This window comes from Macadamia integrifolia, chromosome 11 (genome assembly GCF_013358625.1).
Source record: "Macadamia integrifolia cultivar HAES 741 chromosome 11, SCU_Mint_v3, whole genome shotgun sequence".
In the NCBI taxonomy this organism is placed as follows: domain Eukaryota; kingdom Viridiplantae; phylum Streptophyta; class Magnoliopsida; order Proteales; family Proteaceae; genus Macadamia; species Macadamia integrifolia.
This window is the reverse complement of record NC_056567.1, coordinates 10157695-10163824: the sequence shown is the minus strand read 5'-3', so window position 1 is coordinate 10163824 and position 6130 is coordinate 10157695. Positions and strand designations below refer to the sequence as shown.

At 37.9% G+C, this 6130-nt stretch overlaps 1 non-coding gene across 1 annotated transcript; it reads left to right on the top strand.

Moving 5' to 3' along the window:
• Positions 1–5756: 5756 nt before the first annotated feature.
• On the top strand, positions 5757–5863 carry LOC122094557. The gene has a single exon (XR_006144872.1). It is a non-coding gene; the product is annotated as a small nucleolar RNA R71 (small nucleolar RNA).
• The last annotated feature ends 267 nt before the right edge of the window (positions 5864–6130 follow it).

The window sequence follows — 6130 nt, the reverse complement described above, 5'->3', positions numbered from 1 at the left end:
AGGCACTAGCATATTTCTTAATTTGTAATTCACTTCGTCTCTTCCAAAACATCCTTATCTGAAGGCAAAACCACTTGTGAAGAAATAGGGAACCAATGACTAAGGCGTTGGAGTATTTTTGACCAAACATGTTACCTAGCATTAATGACATTTGTACATTTTTTTCTCATTTTTTCGCTTAATAAACTCTATTCTACTCCACTACTTTTGGCCTGAATGACATGGTGGAGCAAACACCAGACACCCAAGTTACTATGTAGCTTCGCTTTTTGCATATGCCCACAAAGATAGTGATGCTAGAGTTCTTTCAGAAGTTTCCTCCCTAGGAATTTTGATCAAGACACCACGCTTCCTGAGGCGCAATGCCCTGTCTAGTTCTAAGGGAATCAACTCTTATTCTTCTTTATACCGCATTTCACACTTCATTTAAAATTGTGCATTTGTCAACTCATGCCAAATTACAAAAATATGTCTCAACTCCAAATCAAAAGTACAAGGAATCCACAGACTTACATCTAGTCCAACACCATAAAACAAGGGTCTCTTATTTTTCAAAAGAAAGTCTCATCTCAAGACATAGGCTTGTTTCTTTCTTCTCAACAGGGTTTTTATACGTTCAAAATGGGTACCTTAATCAAAACTTTTATTTTCATACATCAAGCAACCGAATGGTATGATCATTAGCCAAAAGCCAAAATAGGACTTCATCCTTAGAAAGCTCAAAAATAAAAACAAAAAGAAACACAAAAAGGAAAAAACAAAAACTGGTTTCCCTCCCCCACACTTATGTCATGCAATGTCCTTAATGTATGGAAATAATTAAAAGCGAAGACAATGCAAGGGGGTCATACATGATTAAAAGTTAGTCATCAATGTAAAGAGGTTCATGGAGATCCATAACCTCTTCACTACTAGTAGTAGGAAACTCGAGGAACGGTTTCAAATGCTGACCACTAACCTTCAAAATTACCCCTGTTCCTAGATTTAGAATCTCCACGGCCCCATGGGGATATACATTATGGATAATAAACGGTCCATCCCATCGAGATCTTAGTTTACCAATGAAAAGATGCAATCGAGAGTTGCACAATAAGACCTTATCACCATTTGCAAAAGATTTACGCAGAATGTGCTTATCATGGAAAGCTTTGGTCTTTTCCTTATAAATCCTAAAACTTTCATAGGCATTATTTCTAAGTTCCTCCAACTCAGATAGTTGGAGCCTACGATGAATTTTCGCATAAGACAAATCAAAGTTGAGCTTCTTGATGGCGCAAAAGGCCTTATGCTCCAACTCAACTGGTAAGTAACAAGTTTTTCCATACACCAAATGGTAGGGAAACTAACCAAGGTCGGTCTTGAATACAGTCTGATGGGCCCACAAGGCATCAATGAGCCTAAGGGACCAATCCTGACGGTTGGGACTAACAGTTTTCTCCAAGATTTATTTGATCCGCTTATTAGACACCTCCACTTGGCGGCTACTTTGGGGGTGACAACTTATGGGTGATCCCATACTTTTTCATTAAGGCCTCAAAAGGTCAATTACAAAAATGAGTACCCCTATCACTAATTATTACAGTGATGCACCAAAGTGAGAAAAATGTTCTCTTTGAGAAACTAGACCACCACTTTTTGGTCATTAGATTTACAAGGTATGGCCTCTATCCATTTATAAACGTAATCAACAGCCAAAAGTATATACAAATTCCCAAAGGAATTAGGGAATGGTCCCAAGAAATCAATACCCCATACATCAAAGATCTCAACTACCAAAATAGGGTTGAGGGGCATCATGTTCCTCTTACTAATACGGTCAAAAGACTGGCAGGTGGGACAAGCCTTGTAAAATCAAAAGCATCTCTAAAAAGAGTGGGCCAATAAAATCCATATTGGAGAACCTTTGCAGCAGTCTTCTTAGGTCCAAAGTGTCCACCACATGCATAATCATAGCAAAAAGAGAGAATAGAATGTTACTCATGATCAGGAACACATCGTCGGATAATCTGATCTAGACATATCTTAAACAAATAAGGATCATCCCAGAAAAAGTGCTTAACTTGGGAATGAAACCTATACTTATCTTTGGTGGACCAGTGATCCGGAGTCACACCTGAAACTAAGAAGTTGACAATGTCAGCAAACCATGGTTCACTGGACAGTGCAAATAACTGTTCATCTGGAAAGTTTTCGTTGACTGGAGAATCGATAGTCAAGGAATTGGGAAGCCAGGATAAATGCTCTGCAACTAGGTTTTCAACTCCTTTCTTATCCCTAATTTCTAAATCAAACTCTTGTAAAAGTAAAACCCACCTAATGAGATGGGCTTTGGAATCCTTCTTCTGAACTAGGTATCTAAGAGCAGAATGATCAGTATACACCACCACATGTGAACCAACTAAGTAAGACCAAAACTTTTCTAATGCAAACACAACAGCTAAAAATTCTTTTTCAGTAGTTGTATAATTGAGTTATGCATCGTTTAAGGTCCTACTAGCATAGTAAATGACAGTGGACAACTTATTAATCCTTTGACCCAAAATCACTCCTATGGCAAAATTTGAAACATCACACATCAGTTCAAAAGGTTCAGTCCAAATAGGTGATTGAACAATGGGTGCATTGGTCAACTCCTTTTTAAGTTGTTTAAAAGATTCTAGGCACTCTTTAGAAAACTCAAAAGTTTGATCTTTGACAAGTAATGAAGTGAGAGGTCAGGCTAACTGACTAAAGTTCTTAATAAACCTTCTGTAGAAGCCCGCATGCCATAAAAAAGACCGAATGTCCTTAACAGATTGAGGAGGTGGTAAATTATCAATTAAATCCACTTTGGCTCTATCTACCTTAATTCCCTCCTTGGATATTACATGGCCTAAAACAATACCAGATTTAACCAAAAAATGGCATTTCTCCCAATTTAAAACCAAATTCTTAGATATGCATCTTTTTAAAACTAGAAAAAAATGATGAAGACATTCAGAATAGGAATTCCCATGAATTGAAAAGTCATCCATAAATACTTCTAAGAATTTTTTGACCATGTCAAAAAATATGCTTATCATGCATTGTTGGAACGTAGCAGGGGCATTGCAAAGCCCAAAGGGCATACACCTGTAAGCAAATGTTCCATATGGGTATATAAAAGTGGTCTTATGTTGGTCCTCTAAAGCAATTGGGATCTGGTTATAGTCAGAATATCTATTAAGAAAACAATAGTATTCATGTCCAGCTAACCTCTCTAACATCTAGTCAATGGATGGCAATGGGAAGTGGTCATTCCAAGTTACCACATTAAGTTTCTTGTAGTCTATGCACACTCTCCACCCTGATTGGACATGGGTTGGAATTAGTTTATTATTGGCATTGGAAACTACAGTTACCGCAGACTTCTTAGGCACTACGTGAACTGGGCTTACCCATTAGCTATCAGAAATAGGATAAATTATTCCATAATCCAAGCACTTTAGTATCTCTTTCTTAATGGCTTCCATCATCACTGGCTTAGCTCTTCTTTGGGGTTTCGTGGATGGTTTGGAATCCTCCATAAGATGTATATGATGTTACACAATAGAAGGGCTTATACCCTTGATATCAGCCATGGTCTAACCTAGGGCTTCCTTATTATCTTTTAACACTTTAAGTAACTTCTCTTCCTGGCTAGAAGTCAAATTTAAAGAAATTATTACAGGAAGAGTCTGGTCAGGCCCTAGGAAAGCATACCTCAAATTAGATGGCAAATCCTTAAGATCTAGCTTAGGGGGCTCAACTATGGAAGGCTTGGGAATGGAATTGGAAAGGGGTCCTAAGGGCTCCACAGATATGTGAAGACACAATACTTTAGAAAAGAAATTTTCACTATCATCATCCAACTCATCCATACACTCTTGGAATTCTGAATCAAAATCAATATCAAAGTTGGTAATTAAATCATCAGAAAAATCTAGAAAATCCTCAAGCATATTGATCTCTTCTTCTATATGTGGTTGCTTGCTTATCCTAAACATGTTAAACTCAATAGTTTGGTTGCCAAAAGATGACCTTAGGAAACCATTCTGGCAATTGATTAATGCATTACTGGTAGCCAAGAATGGTCTTTCTAGATTATTGGGATCTCATCCTTGGTTGAGAAGGGCTTGGTATCTAACACAATGAAATCAATAGGGAAAATAAATTCCCTCACCTTTAGTAAGACATCCTCAACCATCCCTTTAGGAATCTTAACAGACCTATCTACCAACTGAAGAGTAGCTCTAGTGGCTTTCAATTCTCCCAATCCTAGTTGCTTGTACACATGGTAAGGTAAAAGATTCACACTTGCGCCAAGGTCAAGTAAGGCATGCTCAATGTAGGTGTTGCTATGACACAAGATATGGTAGGGCTCCCTAGATCCTTATACTTGGCTGCTATAGACTGAGTAATTATGGAACTAATGTTACCTACCAAGAACATTTTTTTGGGTACACTAGTGATACGTTTGTGAATACACAAATCTTTTAGTACCTTTGCAGGCGGGGATCTGGGATATGGCATCCAAAAGAGGGATGTTCACTTCTACCTTTTTGAAGACTTTTAAAATTTTATTCATGGAAGCAATCTTCTTTTTGTTTACCAAGCGACTAGGAAATGGGATAAGAGGAACATAAGGGTTATTAGAGATTTGACCTTTTTCAAAAGAATTATTTTTTGTTTCCTCAACCAAATCATCTTTAATTTCAAAAGAATTTTTAGGTTCATCAGACGAACCTAGAACAAGAGGCACACTTGTGTCCTCAACTGAAGGAGAGTTAACAGGAGTAATAAATGGGGAAGATTTAGGAACGCTCTGTTGGTACTCTCTTCCACTCCTAAGGGCATAAACAACATTACATTGGTTAGAGGGCCTTTGTTGGGTCTAACCTTGTACTATATTCAGTGGTGCATTAGTTGGTACTTGTGAACTAATAGACTGATGATGCCTAGGGTTAGGCTTTGGTTGATTGGGTAAAGTTCATTTCTCCCTCTCATACATAATTGAGATAACTTGGGTGAATTATCTCGTAAGATTTTGATGGCTTGTCATGAGGAGGGCCATATTTTTTTCCAAGTCACCTATTCTACTTGCCTCTCTAGTGTTGGTGAACTCAGGGGGTTGCTGATAAGATGATAGGAGAGGGGCCCTAGGAAAACTAGCCTGAGGTCCTACATTTGACCTAGAAAAAGTATTTTAGGAAAAAGATTATTATGCAAAGGGAGGCCTTTGGGGTCCAGGTTGACCTTGATTATGAAAATTGGAAGGCCCTACTTGGTTGCCCTGATTCCAAGAGAAATTTGGATGATTTCTCCATCCTGGATTGTAGGTGTTACTATATGGATTATTCTAATGTAAGGCATTAACACTATCATTAGAAGTTCCTCCAGAGATGTTGGGGCATTCTTCTATAACATGTCTAGGGGACTAGCACCAAGCACAAATCTTAATCAAATTGACTGATGATGGCTCTCTAGGAACAATAGCCTCAATCCTTTTGATTAGGCTATCCAAATGGGCTTCCTTGGCTACTATCCCATCCACAAAATATCCTTTCTCTCCTATGGTTCTTTCATTCTCTTGGGTTGATTCTCACTCATGGGTTTTGTTAGCTAAGTCAAGTAAGAATTCCCATGCCTTTCCTTCATCTGTAAAGGATGTGAATTCCTCAGGGCACATACAATCTATCATTTGTTTAGTTGGATAATCAATACCCTCATAAATTATTTGAAACAATTTCCATAAGTCTAGGCCATGGTGAGGGAATTCTTGGAGTAGATCCTTGAATCTCTCCATAAGTTTGGAAAAGGACTCACTAGGCTTTTGCCTAAACTGAAGGATATCACTTCTAAGCTTATTGGTCCTGTGAGTTGGGAAAAACTTCTTAAAGAAGACAACTGTGAACTGTTCCCATGAGGTTATGGAATTTGTGGATAATCTATATAACCACTTCTTAGTTTGGTCTTTTAATGTAAAAGTGATAAACCTAAGCTTAACAGCATCATCAGAAAGCTATTGGATCTTAATTAGAGCACATACCTCTTTAAATTCCCTTAGAAATAGGTATGCATCCTCGGAAGTCAACCCATGGAAGTGGGGCAATATAGTGATGTATTGAGATTT